The following is a 24019-nucleotide window of genomic DNA, read 5'->3' on the forward strand; positions in this document are numbered from 1 at the left end:
GCGGTCGAGAATTGATGAAAATTTTATCATCTCTGAGGATAAACCGGCTAACTCGTTCTCAGTAAAACTCCATGGTGCATCTTTGCTCTCTGATGTGAGATGTTTTCATGCACATTAATATCAAGGTATTGAAAAAATAAGCGGTGATTGACAAAGTTCTGTAAAAGATAGATTATTCCTACAAGAGCTGCAAAGATTAACCGGCAATATTTCTTTAGAAACAAGTCCGAACTCTCTGATTCGAGCTTTTTAAATGTGAATATTTTCTGTTTCTTCCCTTCAGTAAAGCTTCTTTCTTCTTCTTTCTGATTTTATAATATCTGCAACAACTAATCGATTATCAGTCAACTATTAAATCAATCACCACCGGTTTTAATAATCATTTAAGCAGTTTTTTTAAAAGGAAAAGAAGTCATGATTCTCTGATTCCACCTTCTAAAATAAAAATGATATTGAGTTCTGACGCTAAACTCAATATCTTTGGTATTGTGGACAAAACAAGACACATGAGGACGTCACCTCGGGCTTTCGGGAAGCTGATCAATATCATTGTTTGCCTCTGGCGACGTGCAGAGAAGATGCATGACAATTGGCAGAACAATCAACGAAGATATCGGTAAGTTGCAGCCGTAAGCGGCAAAAAACACAATCTGGGCAACGAAGAAAAAGTGTCTTAGCTTCGAAACATAAACCCAGACGCTGTACGAATGTGTCCGCTCAGCTTCACGGAGGGCGCATCAGGTCGCAGCCTCGGAGCAGCCCGCGACAAAGATTAGTCCATAAAAGAACAGTTAGAAAATGTTGCATTGCATCATTATCCCTGACATCTGTTGCTGCGGCCGCTAAGCTCCCATTCCAACGACGTGGGCGGAAGAAGCCACAAGCTGCGAGGGCTATATTCTGATTTTGACATTTTATTCAGGAGGAGAAATTTGACATCGGGATGTTCTTTTTACAGCAGCGTCGTGATTTATTGATGCAGCGTTCCAGCTGATTCTTCCCAGTTCAACCAGTCTCCTGCAGCAGGACAGTAAGACGCCTCCCTCTGGGCCATCAGGGGTTAAGTGACTTACTTAAAGGGCACGTCACCCAGACTTTTCCCAGCCGGGGCCGAGGTTTGTGAACTGGTGACCTTCCTCCTGACAACCTGCCGCTCCGTCCTCCAGGCGAACGCTGCCCTGGATATTACTGATACATCGCCACCCTTGTTTGTGCCACAGGCTGAATGTGTCAGAGCCCCGCGGGGAGGCAGCGCCGGGCTCGTGACTGAGTCATGACACAGAAAATAAACCACTTATATGCCACAGAATGCAGCAGGAGACGGGTGTGCTCGGGTCGGACGTGATTTGAGTCTCCACGACGTCGTGCTGGCTTGTTTTTTTAAGAAAAAGAAAAGGAAGGATGTGATGTAATGAGATGACGATGCAGCTGTGTGTGTGTGTGTGTGTGTGTGTGTGTGTGTGTGTGTGTGTGTGTGGCCGGCCTGATACAGTAACAATATTTGGGTCAGACACGAGAAAATAATTGGAGCAGAACGAAACCTGAAATAGACTCAAATTAAAAATATGTTTTTCGAGGTTTATTTATAGAGCCGGGTTAAAAGAAAGCGATGTGAATTTGAATGATCTGATACAGATTCATGAAATCCTCAGACTGATTCTCAATAAATACATTCACCTGTGTGTGTCACGGCACATTTACATCTCTAACTCTCTACATGTTTGTATCAAAACAGTCTTGTGATTTAAAACGATGCATTCAAGTGCACCCTGTTAACACCAGTAGAAATCTGGGGATGAGTAGACCTGAAGATGCATGTAAATATATTTATTTGCAATGTTTCTGTACTAAACCTTCATCAGGCCTGATGTGATGTGTGCAGGAGTTTCTTGACAACTTTGGTCCACAATTTTGTTTAAAATGTTACATTTTCTTGTTTTTCTGACATCGGCAGACATCTGTCATAACTCTCTTGTTTCTTTACCAATACTTTGACGCATAAAAAGGCAGAAATCAAAACAATATCCCATTAATTCCTCAGATTTTAACCACGATCCCCCGAAATATTTAACATTTAATGATTCTGATAAGGCTCCAGTTTAGAGGATTCCTTGTACAACTTACAACATCAGTTCTCTCAGAGTTTCGAGTCTGGAAATCTGGTGATACGCAGCTCTATTTGTTTATTAAGCAAATAATTACATTGTCCCCCATCTTGAGTCCAATTTATCACCATTAAAAGCCAGCAGAATTAACTGTTAGCACTTCCTGTTTGAGATAAACACATAGATGTACAAACAATTATCACTGTTTCACTCTGACGCGGATGAAAACCTAAAAACGTTGTGTTTCTAAGGCAGGTTCTGTGGTTATAAAAAGACGACTCTCTCCTATGACACCTCAGCAGATTCGTGGACGTGGGTGTTCAGAGTTATGACCACCAGCAGCAGCATGCTCTCTCTCTCTCTCTCTTTCCTTCCTTCTCTCTCTCTCTCTCCTTCCTTCACAGTTTGAAAATCCTCTCATTCTGGGACAGGAAGTCAGTCATCGGGCTAAAAAATCATCTCCAGCAGCATTATCAGCGCGCCCACACGATAAAGACTCTAATGCAACATTGAGGCATCAATATATTGGTCAGGCCTCGGCGTGTGTTATCTGTTTTGTGTGCTTGTGTGTGTGTGTGTGTGTCTTCTTGCATGTCCATCCTTAGCTGCCCTGGTGTGTTAAGTGGCAGCAGGGCAGCCTGGAGCAGGGAGATAACACTCGGCATTATGGGGGCTGCTGGTTGAGGGTGAGGGGGCGGTGAGATGATTCTCAGCTGCTGGAGCGATGCCAGACGACTGCTGAGAAATCCATCACTTTTCCCCACTCAAGACCCAACATCTGCCTCGGCTGACCACAGCAGACCCCGCCCCCTCCCCGGTGCAGCGTCCACGCCGAGCCACGCCGTTGGTTTAACGGATGTAGCGTGGGGGGAGAACGCTGCAGATGTCGTGGGAACTGTGGCGACCGATGTGAAGATTTCACTGACAACAACTTGTAAATCACACCGTCCGTGAGCGCGTCCGTCAGAGGAAATAACTGCAGCAATAAACTGTTATTTGTGAAGAATCAAACCCCGTAAGTGTTGTTGATAATGTCGCACTCGGACATTCGACACTGACCCCGAAGCAAAAGAACAAAATTACCACTCAAGCTGCTTTTAAAGTGAAAAAGAAATCCTCCTGACAGCCGTCCTCTGAACCACCGGGCCGCTGTTTACTGATGCTGGTGTGGCAGTTGGCATTTTCAGGGGCATTTGGATCTTCGCCAGCGCTTAAAAATGACCCGAAAACTGAGAAAAATATCGATTTTTCTTTTTTTTGGGCCTCTGCCAATAAACGCTCACATATCTGAGTTCATGTACAACTGTGGAAAATGCACACAGTCCACAAAGAGATTACAAACCATGTACGTGAATAAATATTAAATGTAAAAGTCTTGAAGAGGAGCTTAAAGGAGCAGTTCGTCAAACATGTAAAGCCACTCATCCTCCTCATGCTGACGGTTCGTAGACCACGAAACATTCCTTCTAAACAACTGACATATCTAAGGACTTGTTTTAAAAACCTAAAAACCAACCAAAGACAACTAAAAATGGCTCCCAACAGCTCGTCCAAAGAAAAGCGGATACCTACGTTTACATTATTGGGTGAACTGTTCCTTTAAAGAAGAGGAATCCAAGCTATCTTTTCTGTTATTGAACCGACATCTAATAATAGACATGTTACTCTGAGGCATGCTGGGTAAAAGCGTCCAACTAATAGCAGAGGTTTTATTTCACGATGTCTTTTACAAGTCGTGTTGCAAAATAAAAACACTGGGATCAGTGTGAAGGTCACGTCAGGATCTGCAGAGGACGTCAGAGGGCTTCAGGTTTCACCACGACCCGCCTCCACGAGTGGTGACCTCTGCAGCGAGGCTATCAACATGACTGATCTGCCCCTCAGTCTGAAGTCCGGGTGGATCAATATCTCACCAATATTCATTCATCACTCAACGTTCACCGAGACCGGCACTGACGTGACGGACGGAACACGAGATGACAAATGATGCCATCAGATGTTCCACACAACTGGGAGCCGCGTGAACTCACGTCAGCAGGTGTTTGTGTTTGAGTCGCGAGCCGAGGCGTCGGGACGACTGATCGACACGACGTACGCACGCTCCTGTAACTGGTAATCTCATAGATCCTCTTCCATGGAACAAAAACATTCTTTTGGGATTCAGTTTTTTGGGACGTTGGTCAGACAAACACAAAACTACTTTCATCACCTCAGGCAACATTTTTAAAAGACTTTTTACGTTTTGTTGGTGATCAATTGAGAAAAAAACATATTAAGGTGACTGCTGGTTGTATTTTCTCCTTGAATGTGCCGCAAATAAAAAGTAGAAACGTTCAACAATCGCTTGATTTCTAATAAATGAAAAAACTTCCTTACTTTCTTGATTAACCGGTCCGTTGTTTGGTCGATAAAATGTCAAAAGATGGTTCAAAACAACAATAAAGCGCTCAAATTTCCTCTTTTTTGTCCACAACTTAAAAGATATCCAGTTCACCGACACTGAGGAGGAACAGAAACCTGAAAATATTCACATTTAAGAAGCTGCAATCGTCCGAACTGAACGATCGATGATCAAAACAGATGGGGATGAATTTACCAGGTGACAACTAATTTATCATTCGACTCATTTCTGCAGCTCTGATGTGATGAATCTGTCCTCTGCAGAAGGTTTGTCCTGGTTACCTGCTGTTGAACTGACTTTGTCTTAAAGCCGGTAGAGTTTTGTTTGTGTTCGGTTGCCGAGACACTAAAACCACAAATCACAAGAGACACGTTATAAAGTAGTTGCTTATTAATTAAATACTTGACGAATATTAAATAAAAGATTCATAAATCATTGGTGGAAGCTCTCGGGGTTGAAGAGAAAACATGTCGAGGGATGTAGAGCTTGAAATATGTTGGCTCGTCTCCAGACTGAGAGGGCGTAACACAACAACGCTTTGAGCTGCAGTCAGTCGGATCAAGTGACAAAAGACAAAGAATCTGACACTGTGATGATTTTCCAGAGTTGTGAAATCTCCTCTTCGTTTCCAGGATCGTCGTCTTGACTAAACACGCTCCCAACAAACACGACCTGCTGCCTCCATTCCAGCCGCTCTCGTCCGAGCCCCCCTCCCCTCTGACTTTGTGAAAGTGCAACACCAAATATCTGGAGTGCCCCTTTAAGCTGCAAATATCTGCACGTATGAGTCACAGTCATCATGAAGGCATTAATGCCAAGGTTCATACGCAGCTCAACAGCATCAAGATACGCTGTAAGCATGAATCAGGTTTGAGGAGGAGGTGGTGGGGTGGGGGGGGGGGGGGGTTGGACTCGTTATTCATCGGGGCGCGGGCAGAACCGCTGATGGGGTCGAGGTTGGACTGTTAGGGGGAAGAAGAAGAGGGGGGGGGAGGTGTTGGCGTCTAACTGGGCCACTGAATTCCCTCATCTGACCCAGCAGGGCTCGGTTTGCGGCCCAACCTTGAGGGTGTTCTGCCAGCACCAGCTGTGTGATATTTACAGCCTGTTGCTGCATGTTCCCGGGCAACCATTGGACACGGCTCCCGCCACACTCGGGCTTCGGTCGCCCGGCGTGCAATCGCCGATATATCAACAAAACCCGATGGCGGATTCTGTGACAGGAGCCTCCGCAGGTGGAGTGATTGGGGGGGGGGGGGGGGGGGGGGGGCATTGTGACAAATAGTGGAGGAGACGGAGGAGGGAGGAGGGAGCTGCTGGCCTTCTATCTGAAGCCCGGCTTGTGACTGTGATTGTGCCTGTGAGTGCACGCTGCCAACCCTGGCAGTGGAATATGATCCCCCCCTCCCCCTCCCCCCCCCTCCTCCTCTTAACCAATCATGGGTGAGTCTTTGGAGAGGTGGGGGAGAGAGAGATGCAGTGCAAGGGCAGCACTTCTGAGGTGGAGGTGGTGGTGGAGGGTGGTGGTGGTGATGGGAGGGGCAGCGAAGAGATCTGTGCCTCTCGGCTCGTGAATCACGCCCACGTTGTCGGGGCCGCTGTCAATACTGCAGTCTACCCCGAGCACACACACACACACACACACACACACACACACACACACACACTCTCTAAAAAACACATACATAATAAACAAACAGGAAGAAAAACACACACCCACGCGTTTAACACAGGGCGCCCCGACTGTCACCGATCTACTGTGTGCGCTTCATCGCCTCTGGGGCGAATACGGCAACAAAAAAAAAAAGAAGACATACCCTGATAATACCCATAATGCAACCACGCACGTGCACATACAGACACACAAAGATGCCTTTTGTCCAGCAGCTCAGAGAGCATGTGGAGCAGAGAGGACGTGCTGGCGGGTCACACGGCGCTCTGACTGCGGCGAGCTGTTGATTCGGAGGCCGTCACTATACGACAGCGGCGTGCGGACTATGCGGTTTGACCTGTCAGGTTGCATCACTGCCAGAAAGGTGGTTAACAAAACGCGGAGGCACGCCCGTAAACCCCGAGAGGCGTGAGAGGACTGAACGCCGCGGAGGAACAATGACAGGCAGAGAACTTACAGTTGGGAGTTTTTCTGTTTATGAGTTATTGTTGGCAGGAGGTCAGGAAGTGATTTAAAGTGCTGAAATAACAATTAAAGAACTGGTCTCATGGTGCTGTTAGAGAAGACGTGTTGGAGATACTCATTAGTGCTGCAACCTGATCAATCAATCACATATTTGATTCATCGTTATCGTGAGTTGATGTCTTCAAAGCGGTCGTTGGTTTCAGGGCTGCAGCTGCTGTTTCTTTCCATTATAAATCAATCTGCTGTTAATAGTTTTGATTAATCAGATGATTTGTTAATAACGTTTGATGAAACAGTTCTCAGAGCTCAAGATGACGTCTTTAAATCAGAGCTAACACGATGAGGTGATTAATCAATATGCAAGTCAAAAGATAATTAGTTCTGAACAGTTCTGATTGATTTGAGTTGATAAAATCATTTCTAAAGCCAAAAATGTCAAAATGTTTTCTGATTCCAGCTTCTTAAATGTGAAGATTTGCTGCTTTTCTAACAGTAAATGAAGATTGTTCAGGTTTTGGACTGTTTGTTGGACAGAAGACGTCATGTTGGGTTCTGGGAAATTGCAAGTTTTGGATTTTTATGAAAACAATCAGCCGATTAATCACTAATGAACATTTATTTTTCTTTTAAATGTTTTGTTTTGTCCAAGCAACATTACAAAACCCAAAGAAAACTCGATTTACAATCATTTAAAACAGGAGAAAACAGCAGATCCTCATATTTAAAGTCGTGGAACTGAAGAATATTTTATTATATTTACTTTTTATGTGGGACTTTCTATTGATCACCTGAACTCTCCATTTAAAGATCTCACAGTGGACCAGAGGGGAAAAGAGCAAACAGACAAAAACGCTGCTGATGATTCTGATTCTGTTCCGTTGGACCCAGACAGTGGTCGTGCAGCGCCGGCCCGGCTGTCGGAGCTCTTGTGTGGTCTCGTGTTTTGACAGACCGTCCTGTAAAAGGCCACAGGTTCAATCCCGGCGACAGCTGCTCGTCCTGCCGCGGTGTCGAGCTGCGACTACTGACCGAGATCATCTTCTGATTAATTAAATGGACTTAATGAGATTGAGTCTAATGAACTCATTTAGTCTGAGTACTTCTCATAACTTCAATGTCAGTCCAACGATCCGCAGCTGAAACTTCACGTTACAGTTCTGATCATCGTTAATAAACAGTTGAACCAAACAAACCGATCAGCGTCAGATTCTCGTCTGCTGCTTTCTCAGCTGAGTATTTTCTGGTTTTGAGGGTCGCTGATGGAACAAAACACGACGTGTGAAGATGCTCCCACCGGCTTTTATCTATTTTCTGACATTTTAAAGACTCGTAGTTAACAGTAGCTGCAGAAGGGACAGCTCAGCCTCTGTGTGGTGGTGTTATCTGATCACACAATGACAATCATTTATAGAAAAGATCTGATCCGTCAGACAAACAACAGCCTATCTGTTCAATCAGGTCACACACACACACACACACACACATATTTCTGGAGCCCACCTCTTGAGAAAGAGAGCTTTCTAAGACATGTTTACAGGTTTCCTCCCTCGTCACAGGTTCTCCCATCGTCTCACATTTTCTTTGGCGCGACAACAAAAGCTTTGTGACAGAGAAAAAATGCCATCTAGACAAAAACACTGACGACATCAACGTGACACTCGAGGACAGAGGGCGTCGCACCAGCGCCTCGCCATCACCCGTCAAACAGTCGAGACAAAGACGACCGACATTTAAATATATCCGCTTATCACAAAGTACTATCAGGTTTATTTTCATGAATGCAGGTGAGTGGGAGGAGGAATGCTGCTGCTGCTGCTGTTGGTTCTGTTCTTGTTCTGGGCGGCGTAATACCTGCCGTCTATTTAAAGCGCTCAACACAAACTGATTTGTGAGATTTATCCATCATTAGCTATAAAATGTGGGCACGCTCAAGTATGCTGAAGGCACTCAATAATAATAAACAGTCAGCAGAGAGTCTGGCACACACACACACACACACACAAACACACTGTGAACTGCAATCCTTTCAACAGATTAACTCTCCCTGAAGAAAACAGGTCTTTCGCAGGGACACGGAATAAACCGACTCTGTCATGATTGTTTATACGTGCGGTCGTCGTTTAGCGGCGGCTCAGAGAGGCATCTTTCAATCTGCCCACAGGAGATGGAGCCAGGGGCAGCTTTGTTGTCAAGATACCCTTCAAAACAAGTGTGGAGCAGCTGCTCCGAGCCCCCCTCGCGAGTCCACGCACTCTCGTTTCAGACGAAGGCAGGCGGCAAGGCCGCTCGATAAACTCGCAGCTCAAACGAGGAAGCGTATAGCGATATTATAAACACGCCGAGTGATTAACTCGCCTCGGGAGAAGAAGAGGAGCTCAAAATTCAGAGCAGCCGACGTTCATGTCGTATGTGCGGTTTGTGAGAGAGATCCTTCACAGATCTTCTGAGGTTTGTTGGAGAGGATACAGAGGCAGACGCAGCGTTTCTTTACGTAAGAAGATAAAGATAAGGCAGCTGAAACAATAGCTCCAGGCTGCTCAGCGTGGATAAACAACTTCCTGATATTTACTGTCTGTCTGTTCAGCTTTAAGGCCGTGTCAGTCAGTCAAACAAGGTCATATCAACGCCCTGACACATACCTCCAAAAGCATTAGAGCTCGTGAGTCATTTCAGAACCCGCAGCCGGGTTTAAACAGGTGTAAAAGGGGCACGAGGATCATGAAACTCACTCGACACCTAAACGGCCGCTTGAGCCTTCAATTCAGGAAAAGAAAAAGAACAGGTGTGACGTTACGAGCTGCGTGACAACACAAGCTACCCGCCGTAAATCTTCACAACAGACCCCTCCTCCCCCTCCGCGCCCTCCATCCCCCTCTCAGCAGATCTCGGCGGCTGATGATGGAGAACAGGCCAACACGGTGAAGTCACCTCGCTATCTACCTCGGAGGCGCCACCAGCAGTGCAACCCCCCCCCGCCGCCGCCCCACCGCCACCAATCGGCTTCCTGGACTGATTAGAGAAACCAGAACATTTTGTGAGAGCGACTCTCAGCGCTCTCTCTCTCTCTCTCTCGGCTCGGATCAAGCATGTCAGAGTTTTAGCCGGAGGAGAAGTAATGTGAACACTTAAAAACAGCCATCAGAAATGACATTTTCTCTCAAAGTAATTATGGTTTTTAAAGCGAAGCGGCGTTCGCGTCAATTCAAACCAATTACATCGGATGGAACACACACACACACACACACACATACACACACACACACACACACACACATTAGAGAGCCGAAGCGTCTCGACTTGTCGTCCTTACCGTCAAAGATTAAAGATGCCAAGAGGCGGTCTGTTGGAAGTGCTCTGACATAAACACAGAAGAAGAAGAAGAAGGAGAAGAAGAAGAAAAAAATAAATAAAAACACGTCTCGATGTTTTTTGGATTGAGGCCAGTTAATTTGAAAAAGAGCTCCCAAGCATGAGATAGTCCAAGTGGAAGGTTCTGAGAGGGGGAAACGGTCCCGGAGACGAACTCAGAGCAGCACATGTGCCATCGACTGCTGCTCAAGTGACAACTGCTGGTGGACCGCCTCGCTCTGGACGCCCCAAATTACCCTTCTCACCGGACACCACCAACACCACCTCCCCCCCTCCTCCTCCTCTGCTGTTGCTGCTTCTCGTCATCCCCCCCCCCCCCCCCCCCCCCGCCGCCCGCCGCCCGCCAACACCACCACCAGCACCAGCAACACCTCCCTTACCCAGAAACCCCTCCCCGGTCACCCTTTGCCCTAATATGCCTTCAGCAACTGCCACCAATTCATCAGTGTCTGTGAGGTGCTTCATGTTTCTGTACGTTTCTGTTTGGTTTTCACTTCCAGTTCTCAGCTTAGGGAACCAGAACCAAAGCCCAATCTGAGCACCGACGGAACTAAATGAACGTAATATGTGCTGGACTTCTCTTCTAGGTGTTGATTATTGATTATCCGCTCTAACTTTTGTAATTTCTTGACGACCTAGATTCAATAATGACCTTAAATTAGGTAAAGCAACAAATTTTATATTGAAAAAAGTAAAAAAAAATAAGCCGGGTTAGGAGCCCAATGTCCTTCCAGTACGTCCACCTAGTTGGTCCCAAGTGGACCTTTACAGAAAGCTTCACCATTAAACTTTCTGGAAGTTGATTATTTACCATCTGCTTCGGCTTTTCCAACATTTTGCAGACTTAAATATGGTTATAACAGCCTAAAATGATGTGAGGGGGCCAAATATGAGCAGCTAAGCCTTCCACAAACCTACACACGACACTTTCATGTATACTTCAGGGCTCAAACTAACAATTACTGCCATTATAGATTAAACTATGAAGATTTTTGTCAGTTAATCAATTAGTAATATAGTATATGATAAAATAAAATTGTAAGAAACATCCAAAATGAGTTCCCAGAACACAAGTTGACACATTTAATAGCTTTTCTTATCTGATAAGAAGAAAAATATTTAGATTTCAAAAGATTTCAATGATTCAAATTGAAAAATCCAGTAAAATCCAAAAGGTCAACTGCACTTGAATGCTGTCATTAGTTTTCTTTTCTTTCACTTCAACATTTGTTATACGAACATAAAAAAAAAAAAATAATATCCTTTTCATTTCTCCACAGGCAGAATTTAGCCACACATCTCTGAAACCTTTTAATTAAATTCTTAAAAGTGAAAGAGGAGTGAAAGCTACAGTGCTCTCAGAATCTCTTTCATATCTGAGCGAGAAATATCTTAATAAATACTGAATAAAGTTGGAATCAATCAAGAATTTGATGGCGCTGCGCAGCTCTAAGTGGTCGGATTAAAACAAGAACATTTCGAGGCATCAAGACGAGTGGTGAGACCTGGTGATGATCACTTTCTACTAATTCTACGACTGATTAATTACAATAATCGTTAGCAGGGTGTCAAGTGAGCACTTCCAGGTTAAATCAACGCAGTAAGGAGGTGAAATCAAGGTCTGCCCGGTGGGAAACAAACACAACGGAAAGAGTAAAACGATGGACGAAATATGTGGTGTGTGTGTGTGTGTGTGTGTGTGTGTGTGTGTGTGTGTGTGTGTGTGTGTGTGAGGGAGTAACTAGCTGCCTAGCTGAGTGTGTCAGATCCTCGCTGCACACCAATCTGTCCCTCCTGCACATGTGTGTGTACATCCTCCATTTGGATCATGAGCTGCTGGCAGTGGGACGGCAGCTGTCTACATACCTTTTGTTCCATTGGACCCTTCGAGGGCCCCCCCCCCACCCCACACACACACACACACACACACACACACACACACACACACACACACACACACGCTATACACTCGCATGCTCAGCTGTCGGAGAGGTCAACACACCGGTAATGTCTCGTGCCACACGGACCAAACTCCCTGCACTCCGCTCTTAAAATGACTCCTCCGCTGTCAGACCCGGCCGGCTGCACCGCCGCGTCTTCCCTCCCCGTTAGCTCTGATGAAGGCCGCCGCTGACGGCTGCGATCTGACGCCGTGTCCAAAGCAACTGGAAATCAAATCCTCACATATCCGAACTTGGTGAGATACAGTAAGGCGACCGCGGGGAGAGGACTGTAAAAGGAGAGATTCGCTGTCTGTGAACGTTTGCGACAGTGGCTCCGCTTCCCAAGGAACGAACCTCAGCCTCTGCCCTTTCCTGACCTTGAAATCTCCGAGGGGGCCCGGAGGGTGTGGGAAACGGGAGGCCAGGAGTCTGCTAAACAGTTGTGTCACTGAGTTTCCACACAACACAGCTAATGTATGTATGTATGGACGCAGGCACGTCTGTGCCCGGAGCCCAACGGGTTAAACAAGGGGCAGAAAATTCCGAGGGCTCGTTTTTGGTCCTGAAGCAGCAACTTATATGGATAAATCTGAGAGGGGGAAGGCCAGAAAACATGAACCCCCCCTCTTCTATCAGGAGCAGGAAATCTGCCAATGGATGGGAAAAATATACACCAGCACTAAAACACAACAATCCAAATGTCACAGCGTTGAGGACACAATTACTTCCACAACACACACAAGCGCTCAGCCTTATCTCGCTGCCCCTTTTCCAGGTTTTTTTCCCGCTGGTTGCCATCCACATTTGTGGTCCATGTGCACGGCTGCCTGGGGGCCCTCGGTGTTGAACACAGGGTGTTGGCCCGGAGCCTAAAAAGGGGATCTATGAGCCTACCTCCGCTTCTTCCTGAGACGAGCGCTGGCCAAGACTGTGTGGTGCTGGTTACATGTGGTGGGGGATCGGGCACCGAGGAGAGGTGGGGGAGGCACAAACACCGAGAGAAAGGAGATCTATTCTCTCTCCGTTAACAGAGCGGTGAGAGGAAGCAGCTTCTTTGCCCGGAGGCTAAGTGTATTTATGTTGAAAGGAAACACGAAGCGTATAAGCCACTGCTCCGGCGATGATAAACCTCCATCCGTGTAGCTGCAAATACTTAGAAACAGTTGTGGAAACAGGCGGAAAAAAAAGCTGCGTGTTTGTTGCTTTTGTTCCGTGTGAAAGGTGCGCTACCTGAGTGATGCGCCGCCACAAAGAGAAACTCAGGAGGTTTTTGTTGGAGACAAGCTGATTTGGTACTTTGTCTCTGTACCAAATGACTAATAGGTTTGTGAATAAACATGATATGCTTTCAAGGGTTTGACAGTGAATAACCTGATTATGCAAATCTGCCTCCCTCCTGAGGACGGGGTAAATTAAAAAAAAATGACAAAGCTTTTCTCTGGTGTGGCTCTGCTGTGAGCTCCTTCTCTTGTGCGTGACCTACATTATTGAGGAATTTCTCCACATTTTTGTCACCCTCTTGACAAATCTCGCGGCATAATACAGCTCACAAGATGAACGTTTGTTTTAAGAGAAAACTCCTCGTACACGACGATCCAGATCAAACCTGAGAACCTGAAACAAGCGCTGTTTAAAACACAGCGTCTCGTTAATCGACACTTTGACGGCAGAAACTTGACACTGCGATGAAGGTTTTATCTGTTAGATATTTTTTATCTGCCCCAAAGTGTCCTCAGCAGTGATGTGCACAAGGGGGGGGCCCAATTGTTGAAAAACGCGCACTAAAGTGCCCTCCTGGGAGCCAAAACACGTGCTAAAGTGCCCTCTTGGGAGCCAAAACGCAAGAGTGCCCTCTTGGGAGCCAAAATGCATGCTAAAGTGCCCTCTTAGGAGCCAAAACACTCGCTAAAGTGCCCTTTTGGGAGCCAAAACACAAGAGTGCCCTCTTGGGAGCCAAAATTCGTGCTAAAGTGCCCTCCTGGCAGCCAAAATGCATGCTAAAGTGCCCTCCTGGGAGCCAAAACGCATGATAAAGTGCCCTCCTGGGAGCCAAAATGCGAGAGTGCCCTCTTGGGAGCCAAAAAGCATGCTAAAGTGCCCTCATTGGAGCCAAAACGCACACTAAAATGCCCTCTTGGTTGGCAAAACACACAAAAGTGCCCTTCTTTTCGCCCCTGCCCTTCAAAAAGTCTGTGCACACCACTGGTCCTCAGTGGAAGAAACCAACATCTGCACCTTCAAAAACGTTATGATTCGGTGTTTTCCGTGTCGTCTTGAAGCTGAAGTGAAGACCACCTACAAAAATCAAAACACCTAAATGAAATATGGAGCAAACACAGGCGTGTTGAGGTCACAGGTCACGATCAAGAGACGATAAACTGGAAACTTTTGCAACTCTTGCTCTTAATAAACTAAAGCGGCTTTGGAAATGTAATCATAAGCTACCATTTTGCATGAATATTAATTCCTCTGCGCTCCTCAGCATCCATCGTTCTCCTCTCTTTAACTGACACCATCTTTTTCTTTTACTGGTAACAGGATGCTAATCTTCTTTCTTATCCCATCTGCGCCGTGAGTTCTGGACAGCGCTCGTGTTTCCACCGGCTGCACCGCGGCACATTTCAGGAGCGCCCCAGAATCGCCAAATCTATTTTTGACAGAAGCGGACGGCAGCCGAGTCAAGCTGCACGGAGCAGATCGAGCCGGACAGGAAGTTAGACTGCAGAATGGCAACGTGCATCCAGTCAATTTTTCAAAATAAAACACCCTGTGCAGACTCTGGATCTACAGCACGACAAAGTCAGAAATATGGAGAACAAACACACTTAAAACAGACAAATAACTAAAAAGATTTGACTACACTTATGAAGCCTTCAGGGTCTTTGCAGCCACTTTTTTAAAAACTTTGCTTTCTACTTCTGCCCTCCACAGGTTGGCTGTCATGCCAGGCAGCTGAAGAGGGAGCACAAGATGATTCTGTTGGTGAATAGAGACGCCAACAAGAAGTTAAATCCTTAACATAATTACCCTGAAATCCTCTGAGGTGAAGTCAGTAAACTGCATTCAGCCCCGTCCCCCCCAAAAAAAGGCTTGGGACAAACTAGCCGGGACAAAACTGCTGTTGTTCTTTAAAGGACAAAGTTTGCTTGTCATGCTTTTGGATTTTATTCATCGTCACATCCTCCACATCCAACATCAAAGTCTAATTTGGGTAAATAAGGTGAACCGACTGAGGAGCTGTTGTTTCCTCTCTTGAGATTCAAGCGGATGAGACGAATGTAGATATCAACGCAGATATTAAATAAGTCGACATGGTTTCGCTTAATAAACTTATCGCAAGAGTGACTTTACAGTATCTCATCTGACCCGGCCTGGCTCTCCCAATCCGAGAGGGGGGGGGGGAAGCATGTTGGTATCTCCCAACCCGAGGAGCTGTCACAGCTAAAAGGTTAAAGGTCAAGAGCAGCAAGACGAGCCCTAACAGACGCAGCAACCTGTTCCCTTCAACTGTCTGCCTCGCTCAGCTGCCACCACAAAGGCTCCAACACCCTCCTCCTCCTAACACGGCCTCTGCAGCTCCGAGTTGCTGCTTTTTGCTTTTCTGGGCCAACACCTTCCACTCGGACACCCAGATTATTCATGTCGAGGTGCACTTTGTAGGCTCAATACTTTCAAAGTAAAGGGTTAAAGGTCTCCCTCAGTACAGTCCACTGTTCACGTGTTAAGTGGAGTAGTAAGCTTTTTCTCTGTTTCTAGGGGAAACAAGAACCTCGCTGTGTTGTCTTAATTACTTCTTCATGCTTGTTTCTATATTATGATTTAATCTAACGAGTCAAATTAAAGCCATAAATCACTCAACACCTGCGACTCCCACGCCAGCACGACCGACCGGAGAGAGCGGAGGGAGAGAAGACGTTTAGCTTACGCCCAGATAAATGACGAGGCGATCGGTCTGGAATTAAAAGATTCATCGACGCTCGTTTTCAAAGAGATGTTTGGATTGAGAAGTTTTTGAGGAGGGGGAAAAAAAAAATTATCATTCTTGTTTGAAGTGCTGCTGGAAAAATCACTCTGTGGCCAAAATCGACTCTTATTCCTCCGAATGTAAACAGCCTGTGTGAGCTCGCTGGAGTTAAATACTACAGGAGGAGAAGAAAGGTCACGCGCTCGCTCAAAGACTCCTCCGTGTTGACGTGATGGTCCTGCGGTGGACTGATGAAGTGTGTGAGGTCTACAATCCTGTTTCATGACCTGCTGGGTCTCAGAAGAGTGGAGTGTTTTCATATCGAGCAGCAGCAGCTGGTAACGTCTGGTTAGAGCTGCAGACTTCTGATCAGACAGTTCCAGATTTAAATTAGTCCGCATGAAGCTTTCTAAATCAAAGCCAACATGACGAGCTCGCTACGTTTAAATGATGCCAAGAGAAGAAACTTTAACCAAACCACCGCCGCGGTCTGCAGAGGTGGGATATATACGGGACGTCACTCGGTGTCGATTCGTTCCAACAAGAAATCAGCGACCATGAAGGTAATGTCCTTCCAATTTTGCCCAGTGGCCGCTTGTGGTACTGCAGCTGATCGTGAACCTACAGCCCCCAAAAATACTTTCTCCAGATGGACCACCGTGATAAAAGATGTCTGCAAAAGGTTTTTTTTTATCCATCAAGGTTTTATATTTGTGAACTTTTCCTTGAGCTCAGAAAAACAGTTTTAAAATCTGTAAACAGGAAACACTACATATTCAGGGCTGCACAACCAGGAAGTAAACCTGAAAGCAAGAAACCCTTTACAGCAATCATGTCAATCAATCAATCAATCAAAGCTTTATTGTCGTTTAGCTGCACCTACAAATGTAGTGCAGCACAAATGAGATATCGGAGAGATAAAATATCGACCCAATGATGGAAAATTGACATTATCATTGTTGGCAGATAAAGAAATTATAGCTGATAATACAAAGTCTAACTGCTTTTGTTGACTTAACAAAGTACACACAGTAGGTGGCGGTATGCACCTTTAAAGATGTTTTGTGAGAAGCCAATAAAAACACAGAAGAAGAGCAACAAACACGCAGATGTCGTGCTCGTAAAGTCAAGTTAAAGTTAAACCGTGACGTCTGATCACAGCTGTGGAATATAAAGTTAAACATCGTCTGCATAAAAATGTTATTTCATCAGTCAATAGTTTTGGTGTAAATCTGTGAGTTTAAGTCCTTTCTTAAGTCACCAGGCAGAGGCTCTGTTGCTATAGTTACCTTCACATTTATATAAACTGTGAGCTCAGATTATGAAATTAACATTTTATTAATGGTAACAATGTGTGAGAGCCTCTAAATTCATCTGAGGGTCAGAAGATAATATAAGAGACAAGATTGAAAAAACATTTCAAAATATATTGTTTTTTTACCTGAAAAAAAAGGATATTTTTCACGTCTTCCATCTTTTAAAACTTCAAATTACACAATCTAAGGAGTAGAAGTAACTCGCAGGACCAGGAGGGGCAATAAACAGACTTTAATAAGGGCTCAGCAGCCAAAATAAATGGGAGCCACTTTATTAAAAGACATTAAAGTCAATTGAATATGAAGACCAGACTGGTGAAGCTGCCGTCTGGGAAATGTGGCATTTTACAAAACGGAGTTATCATCGAGGAAACAACCAGCAGATTAACTGATAATGAAAATAATGTTCAGCTGCAGCCGTCGTGTTAAATACGCGACAGACGAAGAAGAAGAAGAAGAAGAAGAAGAAGAAGACGAAGAAGAAGAAGAAGAAGAAGAAGAAGAAGAAGAGGAAATGAGCTGATAACGAGCCGCGAGGTCAGAACCAAACAGCTGAAAACACGAAAACCGCATCAAAGAGTCCTAAAAGTCTCCGACTGGATCACAGATCAGTTCCACATTTGATTCTTTTGTCAACAAGTTAACTGATCTACTCGCCCAATTTTGCAAAAAAAAGTCTTTTCCAAGACGTCCAGATGTTGTTAATTTGTTCCTAGATCACAAAGTATTTCAGTACTTGATCTTGTTTTTCTCAGTCTTTGATCAGATATGTCCTAATTTTGTTTTTTCATTTTATTTTGGCGGAGCCTTCCTGCAGCTGTTTTTGTCTTTCAACATTAAAACACAGATGAATTTGAGAAGTTTAGACGTGTTTCAGGTTTCGTAGCCGGAGCTGGAGATGCCAAACTTATTTCTGGGGGGGATTAAAGTCAAATTTTGACATTTGTCTTGTTCTGTTTTTAATCTGGAGGGTCTAACTTTAACCAAACGTAGCAGTTAGACGCAGACGCAGGAGGGAAACCGGACCGTCATGGCGCTCGGCTGACGCAGGCACGAGGCGCTGTGTTTTTCACAAACAAATCCCCCGAAGGCGACGAGGCGTTTGATGTGCAATGGGGCGTTGAGGGCCACACGGAGCCGGCCCCCTCCCCCGTCAACCTCCACGAGCTCCCTGACATTGACACACACACACACACACACACACACACACACACACACTTCTCCTCAGAAACAGCTGACGTTTTAACAGGCTTACAACAGCTGACAGGCTACAGGTGGGGCAGAGGGGACCCTTCATAAGCCCTCCACCCCTCCTCCTCCTTTTTAGTGCCCGGCTCATAATTCCCCTTCAGCTATCCACACACACACACACACACACACACACACACACACGCACACGAACACACACACACACACACCTGTTGTGACTCCAGAGGAATTGTCCTCTGTGAAAAGCTTTCCTTCATACTGTATCACCCACCTACTCACTCTCACACACACACACTCTCACACACACACACTCTCACACACACACACACACACACACTCTCACACACACACACACACACACACTCTCTGCATTAAAACAGGGGCTTTATGACCCTCCAGCATGTGTCGGAGCGGCTCGAGGAGTGTGTTCGCCGTGTCCGACTAGAACAACAGATGCTGCCGCGGAGCAGAACTCCGGGCTGAGAGCACTAAGCTCCTTTGCTTTGCTTCGCTGGAGCCCGGTGCCGGCGTTACAGCGAGGAGAGAGAAAAAAGCCACGCTGTCATGTTAATCCATAATCATTTTAACCCACGTTTATACTTCAATCAGCACCGTGTACAATCACAGTGACCGTAACGATGTGGCTCTTATAATCCCGAGGTCACGCTCGAAGTCAGGAAAGCGATCGCCCTCTGAGTCGTTTCATCACGAGTGCGAGCGTTTCCTCGATTGTTGAGCAAAACTTTTTCAGATTCAGCGAGACAGACGCCTTCTTTTGACAAAAAAAAAGGCTCCGTCACAGAAGTCTTATCCAGGAATTTGAAGACACACGAACAAGCCTCCACAAAGTTCTCCCTGCGACGTGAATTGCGGTGGAGCGCGGGCGGGATATTTAGGACGACGAGCATCGGTTTGTAGAAAAGAAAACAAAAAAAAGAGGAGCAAAGCCGGGAAGAAGAGAAGGGGATTTGAAAGCGCAGCACTTCTTTGGATTGGATGACAAAAACCATGGGGTGAAAGAAGAAGAAGAAGAAGAAGAAGAAGAAGAAGAAGGAGAGAAAACACATCTTGGGATTATGTATTCTTGCTGGGTGTGCAAAACACAGCGAGGAAAAGAAGTTTCCGTAACTTCTAGTGCGAGAGACTTTTTAACCACCAAATCTGTTCTTTCTTCTCTCCCTTCATCGTTCACGGGGTTCCTCTCGCCTGCTGCGACGGAGGAAATGATTTATCAACAGTCATTTACATTTTGTAGCGCAGCTCAACAGGCAGAACACGCAGAGACGGGTTTATATAAAAGTACTGAGCTCAGGTGGAACGCAGCTCCACTTCCAGATTCATATTCTCCGTCTGACTCGACCTAAAGCGAGACTGATGGTGCAAACGTTAAAGGTTCAACGCAAACAAACAGCTAATGATGCTAAAATGCTAATCTACATGGTACTGTGTGTAATTTTAAAGGGTAAAACCACCAGTTTTTACACTACAAAGTGTGTTTAATTAGCTCTTGTGGGAAGCTGGATGCGATCTGATAAACTGCCCTCCACTGATGTCACTCAGTGGCATTGTGGGTAATGTAGGCTCCAGGTTTTGAAAAGCAGTCGAGCATCTCACTCAGAAATATCACCTGTTTTTATTCCACGTATTTGTGGAGCCTACATTACCCACAATGCAAAGTTTATTTCCACATATGCAGAGTGACTTCCAATTTAAAGTGTTAAATTTAGGGAAGTTGCCCTTTAAAAGCTCTACTGTCCAACCAGTCCTTCAAATTAAAACTTCACCCGTCACTGCAGGTGGACGCAGCACAACGCTGGTTTTATTTTTGCACCTTTCAAAACAGAAATCTAACGAAACCGAAAACCGAAAACCGAGAGATTCTGTGCAGCTTTCCAACTGCAGAGGCGGCAACAAAACACAGCGTGGTATCATCAGGAAATGGGAGGTTTTTTTTGTAAATCATCCACCGTGAAATTCTGTTTTTTCTTTGCCCACATCAAGTGTTCGTCCTCACTGCTGCTCATCCTGTGAGACAAAGCAGGACAGCCTTCCCCTGACAGGACTGTTGTTGTCCTCCATCTGTGATGACGTTGCTTTTCTATCTCTGATAAACTGAGCCTGATGCTTTAATACGCCTGTAGAAACCTTTCCTCAAACCATCATGTGACTCGACTTCATACTGCAGCAGGACAACGAGCCCGATCACACCTCAAAGATTAGCAAGAAGAGAGAGAGACCCGGGAATCTTTACGGTCTCCTACCAGAAAAACATCGGCTGTGTTTAGAAGAAACCAAACTGTCCAACACGAGGCTCTGTGTGGTTTTTCAGCCCGACGATGCTGACGAGCGCGAGGCAGAAACATTTCAAACATTCTTATCTATCCTTCCCCTCCGCTCTTGTTTTTTCTTTCTCCCCCCTTCTTCTTCTCTCACTCTCTCTCTCGGCCTTTCTTGAGAAAGCGGGAGGACTCTTCCTCTCCGAGCCTGCTGATGTTCCAGCTGTAATGTGATAACCAGTTCAATAACATAAACAACTGTCAGAATCCTCCCGAGGACGGACGCAGAGCGAGAACGGGAGTGTGTGTGTGTGTGTGTGTGTGTGTGAGTATGTGAGTCAGTGGGTGGATGTCTGTGTGCGTTTGGTTTTTTACATGGGAGCGTGTGTGGGCTGGAGAGCAGGAGAGGCCTGGGCGAGAGGTGAGGACGAGTCAGCCATTGAACACCATCAAATAAAGCGTTATCTAATCCCTGCGCTGACACGGCCGCGCCAGAAAACAAGTACACTCGCTATCGACTGAAAGCGCCGCTGTGCTTTTGCCCGCGAAAAAAAAAAAACACACACTCCTCGCTGACGCCGTGAGCTGAGGGCTTTTTTTTTTTTGGCACATCAGAGCAAAGAAAATGGATTTCAGCGCCGCTTTTTTTTTAAGAGCCATCAGGGCATCTGCACTCTTTCTGAGCGCAGATTTAACGACTTCTAAGACCTTCTTAATGACTCCAAAAGAAAGAAAAACACTGTTTCTGTGGTGAAGTGAAAAGGTACTTCGGACCGAAACAAGACAAACACAACAACAGAAACTCTTCCTGTGCGTTCAAGTGTGATTACACCGACAACACGAGGCCTGCAGACACTTCAACACAATCTGCACTGTCTGTGTAAACTGTCACGTCCTCACATCGTAAACCAGGTCAAGATCTGAATCTCTAAACAAAGATGGCAGACGATGGATGGTGAAAGTCTTTCTGCAGGTCTTTATTTACATCACTGAATGCTTCAGATAAAGCCAGTAAGGGTCAGTGCTGCAATCAACTCAATTATGTTCATTAATGATTCATCTGAAGATTATTTTCAAGATTGAAGATGTCACTTCTTGAAACAAACTGTTTGTTTAACCCCCAAAACTCTTCATTTACCGTCTCGTTAAAGATAAAGCAGCAGATTCTCACATTTAAGAAGCTGGAAACAGAAAATGTTTTGACTTATTCCATCTGAAAAATGACTATTAGTCTTAAAACGTTTACCCTCAGCAGGAACTGTGGTCATGTGCTGTGTTTGAATATCAGCATTTGGGTTTGGACTCTTTATGCTAAGCTAACCAGCTCGGGCTGAAAATCGAGTACCGAGTAACTCGATTTCTAAAAGTCCTGGATGCAAATCATTTGCATTACGATATAAAACAAACTTTGTCTGATCACGACAGAATGTGTCTGAAGTTCTGGTTTTTCACTGTAAAACAGAACCGGCACTGAGGCTACAACATCTCAGCAGGAAGAGACCAGTCCACACAGAACCGACCCGGCACCAGACGATGTTGCATCAGCAGCTAACACATCAGCAAATCAATATGATGATTACTACTGTAGGTGAGACGAACACCAGTAAGGAACTGTGTGGTGAAAGTTTCCTTTAAATCATGATGTTGCTCGTCTGTAGTTTGTAAAGTTCCTGTCGAGCTGCTTCGTGCTGAGACTTTCACTCTGATGTCAAAAGTATTGACGAACGGATCCGATCGGTTCAGCTGCTGATTTTAAAAAGACGCCAATAAAATAAATATCTGTTTAATTTGTCTTCATTCTGAACATTTGCATCTTTAAAATCTTTATGAAAACGCCTTTTTTTTTAATAACAAAGATGAAACATTTTGACACAAATGCACACGGACACGCACTGTGTGTGTGTGTGTTCATGCATGAACTCACACGCACACGCCTGGAGTCATGGCAACAGCACATGCACATACACAAACATAAGGAAGTGTGTGACTACAGAAGCTCCTCCCCCCTCTTCCTCTTCCTCTTCTTCTTCTTCTTCTTCTTCTTCTTCCCAACTCTGTAATGGCTCCTCTACAACAGAAGAAGAACGAGGAGGACTAAGCAGCTTCCCTCCCTCCCTCCCTCCCTCCCTCCCTCCATGCTCTCTTTTCCACTTTAGCTCGTGGCTAACTCAATGAGCCCGGCGCAGATGGTCCCATAACACCACCACAGCTGCGCGACCGTAAAACGACTCCACGCCCCAGCGAGGAGGAGGTTGATATACATTCAGATATTCAAATGAGGCCATAACCTCTCTGCCGCGCTCCGCTGGAAGTGGAGGAGAGGGAGGTGTGGGAGGAACTCAATGAGAGGCGGGATCTGGGGAGGGGGGATGGTTGGATGGATGGATGGATGGAGGCTACATGAGGATGATGAAGAGCAAGAGCACGCCAGGATCTCAGATATAAGAGAGGCCGGGTGAAGAGGAGAGGTGAGAAAGCAAGCCAGAGAGGGAGAGAGAGAGGTTTAGAGAGGGGGAGAGAGAGGGGGGAGTGTGAGAAGCCTGAGTGTTGAGTTTCAGCTCCTGGCTCTGCTGCTTGCTATTTCAGCTGTGCCGGAGCGCTGGCCAGCAGCCGCGGCTCTCACGCCATCGCAACCCCGTCAGTATGGTGGCACGGCACTCAGGCTGCGTTCACACTGCAGCTCAAAGTCTCCCACTTCTTATCCCCCCCTCCTCAATCTGATGTTTCCTCCTCAGTGTGACTGGCAAAAGAGTGAAGTCGCAGCTTTTTTAGCTCCAAAAAAACCCCCAAAAAACTGTGGCAGCGGATCAGATCCTGTAACACGCTGCAAGCCTTGCGTGACAACTTCTATCTGAATGCACAACAAAAGCACCGCGGCGCCCGCGTTTAATCTCACGTCATTCATCTGAAACAATCGTCATAAGTTTGGCAGCGAGGCAGGCGAGGCTGAGCCAACGTCAGCAAAGAGGAAACAAGACGGGAGAGGAAGCCAGAGAGAGAGAGAGAGAGAGAGTCGGTGGTATGTAGGGAGACGCCTCGGAAACACTGAAGTGATATTTTTGATTACTCACGCTCGTCTCTTTCAGTTCCACCGGCAGTGTCGTGAGGTCACAACCTGTAATAAATAAAATGGGATTCCTAAAAGAAGCCGAATTGAAGCAGCGATTTAGAATTTTAGATTTTCTGCCGGAAATTTTGGCACCAGCTGTAACAAAAAAAAGATGTCTGGCAAAAGCAACTTACAGTACGACTTACTATCGGAGTTTTTTGAGTCAGCAGAAAGAAAAAGACCTCTGATT

The 24019-nt window shown here is 45.7% G+C and overlaps 1 protein-coding gene across 12 annotated transcripts in view; it reads right to left on the reverse strand.

Annotated features, from left to right (window-relative positions):
• The window catches only part of mef2d (myocyte enhancer factor 2d), a 112965-nt gene that overhangs the window by 76268 nt on the left and 12678 nt on the right, over positions 1–24019 (reverse strand). The window contains exon 1 of one of the 12 annotated variants that reach the window (XM_030395225.1): positions 12015–12656. The exons of 10 other annotated variants lie outside the window; for them this stretch is intronic. The gene's annotated coding sequence lies outside the window, so the exon portion shown is untranslated. Of the gene's footprint in view, positions 1–9953; positions 10265–12014; positions 12657–24019 lie in introns of those variants that run through there. One more of the 12 variants, XM_030395224.1, reaches the window with a different exon arrangement.

Source organism: Sparus aurata, chromosome 17 (assembly GCF_900880675.1).
Source record: "Sparus aurata chromosome 17, fSpaAur1.1, whole genome shotgun sequence".
Lineage (NCBI taxonomy): Eukaryota > Metazoa > Chordata > Actinopteri > Spariformes > Sparidae > Sparus > Sparus aurata.